This window comes from Bidens hawaiensis, unplaced genomic scaffold, assembly GCF_021521415.1.
Source record: "Bidens hawaiensis isolate Kalapana, Puna unplaced genomic scaffold, B.hawaiensis_p1.1 tig00011271_1, whole genome shotgun sequence".
In the NCBI taxonomy this organism is placed as follows: domain Eukaryota; kingdom Viridiplantae; phylum Streptophyta; class Magnoliopsida; order Asterales; family Asteraceae; genus Bidens; species Bidens hawaiensis.
In genome coordinates this window covers 62,319-78,076 of record NW_027491878.1, presented here as the reverse complement: position 1 = coordinate 78,076, position 15,758 = coordinate 62,319, and positions in this window count along the sequence as shown.

Here is a 15,758-nt window from a genome sequence, read left to right as displayed (position 1 = left end):
GTAATAAAATGGCAAATATCGCAAAACTTGAATTTCCGGCTCTCAATATCACCGGAGATAATTATATGTCATGGACGGCACATGTCAAGTGACATCTCAAATCAATGGGTGTTTTGGATACGATAACAGTGGGAAATAATTGCGGGGATCAAGACAAGGCAAAAGCCGATGTCTTCCTCCACAAACATATTGATTAGATGTTACAATTTGAGTATTCAAATTGTGAGGATCCATGCATTTTGTAGGAGGATTTAAAAAGCAGATTTGACCATCAAAGGGAAGTTCTACTTCCCACTGCTAGAGATGAATGGAACAATCTCAGGTTCCAAGATTTTAAAAAAGTAAATGAGTACACCTCTGCCTTGTTTAGAATATTCTCAACGCTCCGATTTTGTGGGCAAACTGTTACAGAGGGAGATATGTTGGAGAAAACTTTCTCCACATTTCATGCATCAAATATGACCTTGCAAACGCATTATCGATTGCAAAATTTTAGGAGATACTCTGAACTAAATGCATTTCTCCTTGTAGCAGAAAAGAATAATGATTTATTGATGAAAAATCATCAATCTCGTCCTACGGGATCATTAGCAATACCAGAAGAAAATGTTGCTCACAAAATTCACATAAAAATTATGGTAATAAATGGGAACAAGGTCGTGGACGAGGCCATGGACGTGGTCGTGGTCATTTTGACAAAAGGCATTTTAATGATCGTAAGCATTCATTCAAATGGAACACTAATTCTTACGGTCGTGGTCGTGGTCGTGGCCGTGGTCGTGGCCGTGGTCGTAACCAGAGAGCCAATAATTATCATGTCCCACAGAATACCAATTCCAACCACCACAATAAATGGAATGAAGCTGGTAGGTCCGAAAACAATGGCACACCCTGTTTTAGATATGGAAGTACAAACCACTGGGCAAAGGCTTGTCGCACAGCTCCACATCTGTGTGAACTGTACTAAGCCTCTCTTAAAGGAAAAGAGAAAGAAGTGAACCATGTTGATAATTTTGATGATCTCAATGCTGAGCTGAGCATTGCAGACTTTGATGTGGATCTCTGAAACAAATGTGCTTGACGACAATTATTATATGCAATAATTAAGTGTGTTTGTCATTTTCTTTAATTATGTAGTTCCCTTCATGTACTGTTTGTTTTCATATAAATAAATTCTTATTAAAATATCATAATGTCTTTGTTATACACTTATTATTTTTCTTAATACTTTCAAGATTTAAAATGAAAATCACTGGAGCACAAGATCAAACAAATGAAGAAGATATATGTATAGCGGACAGTGGAGCCACGCATACTATACTTAGATCTAAAAAATATTTTTATAAACTGAAACCAACAAAAGGGATCATCAATACAATATCAGGTCCTACAAACTTGATAGAAGGAGTGGGAAAAGCTAATTTAGCATTACCAAATGGTACAAAGCTCAAAATAGAAAATGATTTATTTTCCCCAAAATCAACAAGAAATTTGTTGAGTTTCAAAAACATATATCATAATGGATATGATACTCAGTCAATGAATGTTAGTAATGAAAAATATTTGCATATCATAAGCAAAGATCATATATTGAAAAAATTGCCAATGCTCCATTCTGGTTTGCATTATACATATATAAATGTGCGTCAAGCACATATGGCAATCAAAGAAAATTGTTGCGATTCTGGTATCATAAACTTATGGCATGACAGATTAGGCAATCCAGGATCCACAATGATGAAAAGGATCATTGAAAATACACATGGGCATCCACTGAAAGATCAAAAGATCCACAAATAGATAAAATGTCTCAATGTACATCTTGTTCTCTTGGCAAATTAATTATAAGGCATTCGCCATTAAAAGTCGATAAAGAAACACCAATGTTTCTTTAAAGAATTCAAGGTGACATATGTGGACCAATTCATCCACCATGCGGACCATTTAGATACTTCATGGTTTTAATAGACGCATCAAGCAGATGGTCTAATATCTCTTTATTATCGACTCGAAATGTTACTTTTTCAAAATTTCTTGCTCAAATTATCAAATTACGTGCACATTTTCCTGATTATACAATAAAGAAAGTAAGGCTTGATAATGCGGGAAAATTTACATCACATGCTTTTGATGATTATTGCATGTCTGTGGGGATTGTTGTAGAACGCCCTGTTGCTCATGTACACACACAAAATGGCTTAGCCGAATCGTTGATCAAACGCCTGCAGCTAATAGCTAGACCATTAATAATGGGGACAAAACTCCCTGTTTCGATTTGGGGTTATGCAATTATGCATGCTGGGCCATTAATTCATGTGAGACCAAGTGCAAATCATAAATACTCTCCCAAAAAACTTGTTTCTGGAAATGAGCCAAATATCTCCCACCTTAGAATTTTTGGGTGTGCTGTGTATGTTCCTATTGCACCACCACAACGCACAAAAATTGGTCCCCAAAGAAGGCTGGGAATATATGTTGGATATGAAACGTCTTCCATCATAAGATACCTTGAACCTTTAACAGGTGATGTATTTACAGCACGTTTTGCTGATTGCCATTTTAACGAGACAATATTCCCGACATTATGGGGAGAAATGAAAAGGCAAGAAAGAGATATATCATGGTGTGTGCCATCATTGTTACACCTAGACCCAAGATCAAAACAAACTGAGACAGAGGTTCAAAAAATAATACATCTACAAGAAATTGCAAATCAGTTACCTGATACATTTACTGATATAAACAGGGTCACTAAATCTCATATACCAGCTGCTAATGCTCCAGCTTGAGTTGAGATTCCAAGCAAGCAAAACCATAATAATGCACCTCATGAATCCCAAAAACGTTTAAAACGTGGAAGGCCAATCGGTTCAAAGGATAAAAATCCTCGAAAAAGAAATGGCTCTGAAAAGGATAATGACCCTAAGGAAACCTTCCCTCAGGAAAGAATAAATTATTCCAATAAAGAATTGTCAATCAACTATGGTCAATTACATATAATGTGGGATCAAGATAAATGGAAAATATTGATGATATATTTTTTTATTCTGTGGCAAGTGATATCATGGAAGAAAATGATGGCCCTGAACCAAAATCTGTAGATGATTGTAAAAATCGACAAGATTGGAACAAATGGAAAGATGCCATGCAAGCTGAATTAAATTCCCTAAATAATCAAAAGGTTTTTGGACCTATTGTCATTACACCAAAGTCAATGAAACCTGTAGGATATAAATGGGTTTTTGTGAGAAAACGAAATGAGAAAAATGAAGTTACAATATATAAAGCAAGACTTGTAGCTCAAGGTTTTTCTCAGAGGCCAGGAATTGACTATGAAGAAATGTATTCTCCTGTTATGGATGCTATTACGTTTAGATATTTAATCAGCTTAGCAGTCTCTAAAAATTTAGAGATGCGTCTTATGGATGTTGTCACATCTTACTTGTATGGATCACTAGACAGTGACATCTATATGAAAATTCCCGAATGATTTAAACTCCCCGAAGCAATAAGCTCAAAGCCTATGGAAATGTATTCCATAAAGTTACAAAGATCCTTGTATGGACTGAAACAATCTAGAAGGATGTGGTACAATCGTTTGAGTGATTATTTGGTAAGCAAAGGATATACAAATAATCTTATTTGTCCATGCGTCTTCATCGAGAAGACAACATCAGGATATGTGATCATAGCTGTGTATGTTGATGATCTAAATTTAATTGGGACACAAAAAGAAATTAATGAAGCAATTGCTCTTTTAAAGAAAGAATTTGAAATGAACGACCTTGGAAAAACCAAATACTGTCTTGGTTTAAAATTGAGCATATGCATAATGGGATACTTGTGCATCAGTCAACTTATACTGAGAAACTCTTAAAGCGTTTCAATATGGACAAAGCAAATCCTTTAAGCACACCAATGGTTGTTAGATCACTCAATGTTGACAATGATCCATTTCGTCCTTGCAAAGATAATGAAGAGATTCTTGGTCCCGAAGTACCATACCTTAGTACAATTGGAGCACTTATGTATCTTACTAACTGTATAAGACCTGACATTTCTTTTGCAGTTAATTTATTGGCAAGATTCAGTTCATCCCCTACTAAAAGACATTGGAATGGCATTAAACATATTTTTCGGATTTTAAAGGAACTGCTGATTTAGGTTTATTTTATCCTAACGATTCAAAAGAAGGGTTAGTTGGTTATGCAGATGCAGGTTATTATCTGATCCCCATAAAGCAAAATCTCAAACTGGGTACGTATTTAAAAATGGAGGAACTACGATTTCATGGCGTTCTCAGAAACAAACACTCATTGCAACATCTTCAAATCATGCTGAAGTCATTGCATTGCATGAAGCTTCAAGAGAATGTGTATGGTTAAGATTTATGTCACGACACATATTGATTTCTTGTGGACTAGAGAAAGATCGAATTCCAACTCCTATCTATGAAGATAATGCAGCTTGTGTCTCGCAAATGAAGGAAGGGTATATCAAAAGTGACAGAACAAAGCATACACCACCAAGATACTTTGAGTATACTCGGGACCTTATTAAAGACAATCAGGTTGAGATGAGATATGTCCAGTCCAGCAACAACTCAGCTGATCTTTTCACAAAAGCACTTCCCACAACAACATTCAGGAAACATGTTCATGATATTGGCATGCGCCATGTACGGACAATGTAAAGACTTGCAATTTGAGGGGGAGCTATACTGCACTCTTTTTCCCTTAGCTAAAGTTTTTTCCCATTGGGTTTTTCTTTAGCAAGGTTTTTAATGAGGCAGTACTTCAAGAACCCGAAGTTTTGAAAATATGTCATCCAAGGGAGAGTGTTATGAATTACCGACACTATTATTTGTATGACACCATGACGTCACCAAGAATATTTTTATATGCACCAATTATATGCATTTGTCTCCTTAAATAGTATTTTTGCATAGTAGTTTTAACTTTATAAATAGCATATATTTGTACGAAGGTTGATATCTAGCAGAATCAATAATTCTCATATTTCTTTACTCTCTTTTCTTAGTTATATTCAAGTTCAAATATTACTTCAATAATCTTGTTATAATTAAGGCTAATATTATAACAAATCCTACGTATTAACAACAATTGCCTACATAAACAAATCCTACTTACTTTTGTAGTTTCATTATTCAAACTACCTAAGTTAGGTACGGTAGGTACAAAACATTATCGGAAAATCCAAATAACTTTATTTTAAAATCATTTGTCTACGCTATTAATCCAAATTCATTTAAATAAAAATTACCCATATTGAATACTTAAAGAATCCAAACCATGATTGATCATATGTATATTAAACTAAATTAAATAAATTTGTAAAAGTAATTTCTTTTGTTCTTTTCATATACTTCTTTTTATAAAGTAAAGAGCATAACTAAAAATATGCTTTATATATAAAATAAAAAAAAGGAGAGCGTCTAAATAGATGCTGAGTGTGAAGCATTATTTAATGTCGTAACCATTCAATAATGCATGAGTGAGAGTGATATCTCAACAACAATCACAGTCACGAGGATTTGATTTTGTAACTTTTTTTACTGTTATTTTTATATTTATTGGTTTATTGTAATCTTAATGTGACTTTTTCCTATTAACATTATATTATATGATCACATTTACATAGTTGCCTCAATATTCATTATTTTGAGAACCTTGATGAGTTGTAAGAACTTTAAAAATTTAATATGGACCACACATTTAATTAAATGAGTACGAAATATGTGACTGAGAATAAATTTGATTAAAAAATTAATCAGAAAAGAAAATAAGTATTTTTGAAGATTACACAAGTTTAAATGTTAGTTACACATGTGTAATAAGTCGATTCGGTGTGTAAAAAATACTGTAATTTTTTGTACATTACTTACACTTACGTATTACACATATGTAAAAAAAATTCAAAAAAGAAATTGTTACGTTGAGTTCTTTCGAGTTCTTAAAACTCAAAGCGGTTCTCAAAAGAAATCAATCATATATATATATATATATATATATATATATATATACTGTTAAATTATTTAAGAACTTGAAGGAACCCTTGAAAACTAACATTTTTTATAAAAAATTTTGTATGTTAATGTTATTTGAATATAGTTTTATCATTTTTTTATATCTACATGTACAATTACAATTTTGAAAATTAGTTTTTATACATATCTATGTTTAGTTTTACACATATGTAAATTGTTAGTACATAAATTTTACACATATATAATGTCACACCCCAACCTACGGCGGAACATGCCGGGGTGCGACATTGATTGTATCATAGCTCAGAAGACACTAACTAAAATACACGTGTCAATATCTAAATCATTCATTCATATATCAATTTTCAAAAGCACAAACATTGTCTTAACAATAACGTTACAAATCGATAATAAATAATTTAAAACAAGAAAAAAAAATTTCTTCAATCATCAAGCAACGTAATGTCTCATCTACTTCCAATACTTGATTCATCCGATAAAGCTACCTGCGCCATGCGTGAAAATATATATTTTGTCAACGTAAAGTTGAGCAAGTAAACCACGATTTTGAGTATATATAATAATAAAATGACAATTCCGTGCGATAATTGTAAATCACTACAACTAGTATAACAATAAATAAAAGTTGTCTTTTCACTCGAATCATTTTGATAACGAGCTAATTCGACAGCGTATGATCATACTAATGAGGATGAGGATACCAACCAACATAAAGTAAACACATAGTCACATTTGCACATATCAACTAATCGAGCAATTTCAATTACGCATATAGTGGAATCATAGTGAAAACAATAATTTAATTGTGAACGCATAACGTCCCAAAAATTGTAAAGCGGTAAAAAGGGAGATGTGAATTTACTTACCTTATCAAGTGGATTAAGTGATGATGAGATAATAAAAAGAACTAGGATAAAACGGTCAAGCTCCTCGATATACGGCAACAAAAGTTCCTAATTATAAACGAAAATTTAATAAGACTTCTAACCGGTTTTGGGTTTGATGAGTCTTAAGTAGAGTTTGTAAATAATTAGTTTACTTATCCATATTATTGTTATCATTATTATTGCTATTATTATTATTAATAATGTTTTCGTTATTGTTAGATCTTTAAACAAGTAGAGTAAATATTAATTATAATATAAAAATTAAACAACAACCTTTAATATGGTTTGACTCTTTAAATATTATTAATAAAAAATTAATGATGTATAATATGAGAAAGTTGGATTTGTTTTTGAATGGGGAACATGGTTCGGTTTATTAAGCAAAAGAAGTTTTTTTATCATTATACTTGTTATATGCTCGTCGTATATATATATATATATGTGTGTGTGTGTGTGTGTGTGTGTGTATCTTACAAGGTTAATAAAATTTCAAAGGTACGAAAACATTAAATACGGAGCTCGTTTAATGAAGAAAATGCATTTTTTAAGAATTTATACATGTATGGTTATCATAATATTTGATTAACGTAAATAAAATAAATAATAACAATTAAAACATAAAAACCGGGCATGGGGGATTCGAACCAGTGCCCCAGGCCGGTTCTCAGCCTTAATGTACCATGCGCTGGCCATCAGGCCAGTATCTTTATTTGTTCAGTACACAGAAATAGAAATATATAAGCATAAGATCTGTTCTTGTTTTTCCCCAATATAAAACCCTAGACTTAAATCCATTTAATTGTTTGTCATTGAATCAAATTGAGTTAGGGTTTTCAATTATGGACTAAAAACGACTCGAATACATAAATTACTTACAGGAATTGGTGATGGATTAAGGGAGTTTGATGAGCTAGGGTTTGCGGCTCGCGTTTGAGATTGATGAGGGTCTGGACGGCTTCAAATGTTGGACTTGAGTTAGGGCTTTGTTTCGTGATGCTATGAGGGATGTGTGGACGAGTTTAATTGTAAAACGATCGAGTTTATATAGTGTTTTAAGGATTTGTTAGCCACGGTTCGTTTTTTGGTAAATTGGTTGTCAATAGTTAATCGTTTACCATGATTAAAGTGTCGGTATGACGCGTTTAAGGTAAAGAATTGATTAGGCATGATCAATTCCTTTTATTATTCCCGAAAATTGAGGTCCAAGCAAGGGGGGGGGGGGGGGTCGGCGATGGACGTGGTAGAGAGAAAGGAGGGAAAAATATTATTTTGTTATTTGCTAATTGGTCCTTGATCTATGGTTGGGGGTACAAGAGTGAAATAAAGTAGGTTAAGGGTTGTTTTGCATGTTATTCAATAGTTATAATCAAATTAAATAAATAAATAAACAAAATGTTAAACGATAACGAACTTTATTGATAAAATACCGAACCCGAACCCGGGTCGGGTAAAGATTACAAAACCGAAGAGAACGGAAAACCCGAAATGTTACATGTAAACTTGTGATTAATATATGTAATCAAATTTTTTTATATAAAATATGATAAAACTAATCTTAAATGATGTTAACATGTAAAAAAAATTAAAAATTGTTTTGTTGTTTAGAGTTCTTAACTTTTTTAGAGTTTTTAAATGATAATAACCCTATATATATATATATATAGGTAAAGGATCAAATACGCTAATAACTTATCGTACAATACCTACGCGACAGTTTTAAACTTCGATTTCAAAATACACGCAGTGGCAAACTTGTAAATAATTTTAATTCGTTTCCATCATAATTAACGCTACATCGATTCAACCATCTTTATCGACACTATTTGCAAATACCAATTCAATTGGATTGAACTGAAATAAGCCGTTCGCAGAAACCCATTTGCAAAACTTTTAATACGTTCCATATTTGTTCATATAATATAATCGATTATCAAATTGATTGTCGATTGATGATTTTTTTTATAAATAAGAGATTATATAAAGTGATTAAACTATTTGCAAACACCAATTCAATTGGATTGAACTGAAATAAGCCGTTCGCAGAAACCCATTTGCAGAACTTTTAATACGTTCCATGTTTGTTAATATAATATAATCGATTATCAAATTGACTATCGATTGATGATTTTTTATGAATAAGATATTATATAAAGTGATTAAACGTTTCATTCATGTTTTTTTGCTTAAACATTCTACGATATGGTAGAACGTATTTAAAGAACGTATGAACAGAAAGTATAAACAATCTGATGATATCAAGTAGCACGTATTAACAGAACATATAAACAATCTGATTATTAACTTGGGATCGATTATGAATTGTAAATCAGGCTTGATGTTACTGAAGATGGGTTAGTATAAACAGAACGTATAAACAAGTATAACTAGGGGTGTTCGCGGTCCGGTTTTCGCGATTTTTGGGTCAAATCGTGAACCAAACCATTAGTAACAGTTTTGGATTGTTGTAAACCAAAACCAAACCGTTGAACTCTTAAACCGAACCGAACCGAACCAAACCATTAGTTCCGGTTTGGTTTCACGGTTTGGGCTTGTTGGTTTGTGATACTTTGCAAAACTCTAACATATCTAAATACAATTTGCCCACTGTCACATTTAAATACAAGCTGTGAAGAAATATGAAAATATACCAAGATAGCTAGCCAAATACATCAAGTTAGCTAACTATTTAAATAGTTAATGACATGGCAGTCCAAATAGATCAAACAGGTGCTAGAATGCATCAAAATAAAATAAGGCATTGGCTGCAATGTGACTTACCAGTTTATATATGATATATCTAATATAAAATATACACTAAGACCAATTTATATTTAGTTAATATGTATACAATATACATTACCGGTTTATATGTTACACACATATTGATATATATATTTATAATATAACTGATACGGTCCGGTCGGTCCGGTTTTATACGGTTGGTTTTTTATACAAACCGTAAACCAAACCGTTCGCTACGGTTTGAAATATTTGAAACCGACCGACCGAAACTTGAAAAAATAAATCAACCGTGAAACCAAACCGTTGACCGGTTTGGGCGGTTTCACGGTTTCGAACCGAACCATGAACACCCCTACGTTGAATGTATTAAAAGAATGAATAAACAAGTAGAACGTATAAACAATATGATGATATCAAGTGATCGTATTAACAGAACATATAAACAACATAATTATATCCTAATAAGATAAGATTTAAGCTTTTTTTCATTTTGGTGTTCATTTTTGTCAGAACGTTTAAACTTTGAGCAGAACGTTTAAACATGAAACCTAATTATAGCTTAATTAACTGTGTTAATTTGTATTTTCATAATCGATTGATGATTCTAAAGCCTTTTACACATCAATTCGATTTATTAAATCATTAATTTTTTATCAATTTTTTGAACACTCAGAACTTCTTAGAACTTCTAAACTTTATCAGAACTTCTAAACTTTTTTAAACACCCTGAACTTCTTAGAACGTATTAGAATGTTTAAAGATGTTCATTTTTTTAACACCCAGAACTTCTTTGAATGTAGTAGAACGTTTAAAGATGTTCTTTTTTGGTCAGAACATTTAAAGGTCTTCAGTTTTGTTTCAGAACGTTTAAACATAATACTTTGAACCCTAATCAGAGCTCGATTGAGTGCGTTATTTCTGCAATTCCATAATCAATTGATGATTCTAAAGCCTCTTACACATCAACTCGATTGATTAAATCATCAATTTTTTTTATCAATTTGAATATTATTAACCTACAGCGATAATGTGTTTATCGATTTTGATTATGCTTTAGTTTTGTGGATGATTTGATTATGGTTGAAGGCTTGCAGCAAATAACGATCTGTTGTGCGAGAAGTATCTTTTGATTTAATTACAATTATGCCACCGCGTAGTTTTAATTGCAATTAGGATCGGGTGGTGCAGGGTCTCGCGTACCTAATGTACGATAACCTATTATTGTGCGTTAACTCACACCTATATATATATATATAGGATCAGGATCATGAGAGAACCTTTTTGAAATTGAGAACTATGAGAACCATTTTGGACCACAAAAAACTCAAAAATAAAAAAAATCATAAAATAAAAAAAACACAAAAATCAAAAAAGTAAAAAAACTAAAATTCTTACTTTATCATCCCGGTTTCATAAAAAAAACTCGGTTTAGCTAAATTATACACATATGTATAATATATACATATATGTACATTTACATGTTTTTTTTGTACACATGTGTATAATTTAAGATAAATGATACTGTACATATGTGTATATGACGTAACTAAAGATTATATAAAATTATACATATGTGTATAATACGACGCTTTTTTTTAATTTTTTTTATTTTTTTATTTTTTTAATGAAACCGGAATGCAATATAAGAATTTTGGTTTTTTTACTTTTTTAAAATTTTTATTATTTTTTGTTTTATGAATTTTTTAAGTATTTTTTCTTAAGGTGTTTTTAGTGGTCCAAAATGGTTCTCAAAGTTCTCAATTTGCAAAGGGTTCTCTTAGGATCATTACCCTATATATATATATATATATATATATATATATATATATATATATATATATAAGAAGCCAAACTTGTTTATTTATCTTTAAAAAAAGCAGCAGCCAAACTTGTTTATTTATATACCTACACATGTATAGGTTATGTGCATCATATGTAAGTATATTGCCTACGCATTACCTATTGATACCTGCATATGTGCTAAACATTTTAAAGTAGTGAAAAAAATAGTTTAATGATTTTTATGTATGTAACATAACATTTGTGTGTGTAAGTAAAAGTTTTTAAAATTTTTAACCATGAATAGAAAATATAAACGGGTTACTTTTGTTCCAATGCTTTTATACATTAATCAGATCTTATAAGCTAATTTCTTATAAGAAATTTATGAAGCAAAATTTCCCAATAAAATATTAGTCCATGAATATAAAACAGAAGCCCAGTGCTGCCCGGTCCATAGCACACGCCACACGAAATGGATTAGCATAACTCTCCTATTTCATATTAAAAAAATGACATTATATTCAGTTTTGAAAAAATGACATTATATTGTTCATTTTTTGTAACACCCCAACCCGGAACAGGCTAACGTGTTACTATTACAGATATCAAATCAACGCCACAATCCAAAATACAACAAAAATTAATGCAACCTACGTCATATTATTAAACAAACTGAATTAACTTTTATAAGCTTGAACTTCATTTTTATCTCTCATCACTAAATTCCCCGAATCCCGGATTACCTGAAAACAAAATAAGAAAAACAAAACAAGAAAACACGGCTGAGCCAAAAATTGCCCAGTAACGGAAAGAACAATAGTATAGGTAAGGACAGACGTAAGAGAATAAATATACGAACTTCAATTCAAACTCGAAACCAACCCTTTTCACCGAAACATATACTTAATAAAATTCGGATGTATGATCCGACACTTGGCCAGAACATGGTCAAACGCATGCGGAAATATATCAGAACTATAATAAAAACACCCAGAGCCAGAAACATATAACTTGTAACATATAATGTGTGACGTGTAACATATAACGTGTAACATTTAACTGAACTATAATTAAATGCGAAACATGATCCGATACACGATCGGGACGTAATCTGAATATACTCAAATTTAACCAAATGCGTATACACATATCAAAACGGACCAGAAATATAGCGAAACAAAATATAATTACTAAAATACACGACGATGATGTTAAAATAAATAGGTCGTGTAATACGGAAGCACCCAGAGCCTAAACAGAGGGGTACACAGCTAGCTAGTCCATGCACCAAGGAGACGGTGTGGGTGGCGTGCACACATTGTTCCATCTCAAACAGAAGTCAGGAGTCAGAAGTCGGAGCTAAGATCGATCTATACGCCTCTAAGTGGCCAAGGTACTACATGAGTACTTTCAGAGACGCCGTGAACTTTGATTACGCACTGTCACGATAAGTGCCATGTCAGGAGTCAGGAGTCAGGAGTCGGAGCTAAGATCGATCTATACGCCTCTAAGTGGCCCTAATACTTCAAAAGTACTAGTTAGAGACGCCGTGAACTTTGATTACGCACTGTCACGATAAGTGCCATGTCGTTGACGCCCCAACGACAAGTCAGAAAATGCTCGGGTAACAGAGTACTGAAACTAGTAACATATAACTAAAATATATTATATAAAATAACTGAACTCAAAATATGACCGACGCGTAACGAAAATCCGTGCTACAAAGTAACGGAATAGATTCAATACTATTAGTAAACGAGAACAAAAGCCGCACTACGAAGTAACGGAATATAATTAATACTATTAGAGAAAGAAACCAGAAACCGTACTACGAAGTAACAAGAAACAGAATCCGTACCACTACGAGAACGGTGGAAACAATATAAAGCTAAAAGAAGAAAAACACGGAATCCGAACTACGAAGGAACAAAATATAATACTATGAGTAACAAAAACAGAAACCGTACTATGAAGTAACAAGAAACAGAATCCGTACCGCAAAGTAACGGAATAGAGTTAATATACTATGACTAAAAGTAAATAGAAACCGTACTAACGAAATATAATTAATACTTCGAGTGAAGAAATACAGAATCCGTACCTTAGGAGCCGACAAGTAGGCAAAACAACTCAATTCGTCGTTAATAACAAGGAGAACCTACAATTTAATTTCTTCCTTAAATACTGAGAGTTAATTAACTTCGTCATTCCGGCGACGGAAAGTTTTTATTATTATTATTATTATTATTATTATTATTATTATTATTATTATTATTATTATTATTATTTAGCGTAACCATTTAGACATTGGTTAATGCCTAAACGAACAAAAATCATCAATTTCATTCTATAAATCAATTAACCTCATAGTTACTTTATCTATTCTTATAAAATTACGTTTGAAAAATAGACTACATATTTAACAAATAGGTGTTAGCTACATAGGCAATTGTATGTATACGAATATGACACTGATTATTTAGTTTACTTGGTTGCTTGTTAAACTTCTTATATATGCTCTAAATAACTACCAGAAAGATGGTGAAGCCATGCATGCATGCATGTATAAATATTATCAGTATTAAGATTAACAGAATAAAAATCCACTATACAAAACTATCCGTATGGTAACGTTTAAATTCTAATTTAAAAAGATTCGCATCGCCGGAACAGAACCGAACACGAGTGATTAACGTAGGATCTGAATTCTTACCTTGCGACAGCGGTCGAACACAAATAAACTCGAGGCAGCGCGGCGAGTAACACGGACAACTATGGCTGAATTGGTTACCAAACGAAGCGACGAAATTTCATATTTAGATTTCAAGGAAAAGGAATTCAAAGGAACAAACTGACTTAAATACTAGGGTAATAAGCCATACGGACCTAGAAGAAAATTAACTTCGCGTAGTTGTCGGCGGCTCCGGTATTCTTGATGGCTTACAAACGGTAGCAAACGAAGGCTTCCTTTGCGATGGTGATTTCTCTAGCGAGCATCAACGCTTGATGATGTCATAATGGCTATGCATGGTTTTTCAAGAAACGCGGTTTTGAAAGGGTATAAATTGCCGAAAAGAAACGTGATTGATAATGAATCCGTGGGTCTGTTGTAACTTATGGATATGGAGTTGGAGGGGATAAGGGTCATTTAAAAAGAAAAACATATATCCAACAAGAATGGGATTAAGTTGTTTTAAGTATTTTGGATAATTATTTATTTATTTGCTTTTGTTTTAACTTTATTTTAACTCAAATATCATATTCGTTCAAAATAACTATGCACAAATTATTATTATTAGTAGTATAATTATTGACGTATACAATAAAAATTTTATTTTATTGTTTAAGAAATTTCCGGGTATTACATTAACGGTTGGACTAGACAAGATAAAGTTCATCGTCATCAAGGGGATTTTAATAGTTTTCATAATAAATCCTTTAAAATGGGTGAAGATTTGCTTAACCAAGATCAATCGCTACAAACTTTTGTTGATAAAAAGAGTGAGAAGGAAAAGTCCAATTATCGACTTAGATTAGGTGCTTCTAGTAGTGCTACAAAAAGACTAGTGAAGGTAGGGGCACCATTTCGTGATCATGATGAATCAAAAGATTCATTAAATAAAGGGCTTTTCTTGGAAATTTTAGAATTAATGGGAGAACAAAACGAAGAGCTTGGCAAGGTTATTTTAGGTAATGCACCCGGGAATAGCCAAATGACAAGTCCAACAATTTAACAAGATCTTAAACATTGCTTTTGTATTTATACTTGTAAGATAAATATGTTACTTTACAAAAATCATTATGTTACTGAGACGATTTTATGAAGTTTAAAAATAAATTATCCAACTCAACTGTATATATTTTCTTATATCCATTACTAATATTTATTATTTTAAATATTTTAAATATGCGGATATTACAATTCCACCTCCCTAAATAAAATTTCGTCCTCGAAATTTCTAGTTATCCATGCGCAATCAAACTTTGACGTAACGGATAAGAAACATAACTTCAAGCGGTAATGATACCAAACAAAACTTAAATGGTAAACTAAAATATTTAACTGAGAATACTTAATCATATTACTGAAATGAAACAGAAAATTTTTCTCTAAATACATATAATTGGGTGTATCACAAAAATGTCAAACGAAGACATCTAAATGAATCCTATAACTAGTAACCGAGACAAAACAACTAACTGAAACAGGTGACTATAAGTAGAACTTAAAAACGGTAACAAATTTGATCCTTCATAATTTTAAAAACTCAAAACATATCAAATTCAAAAATCAAATTTTATAAGTTTACATATTTTTT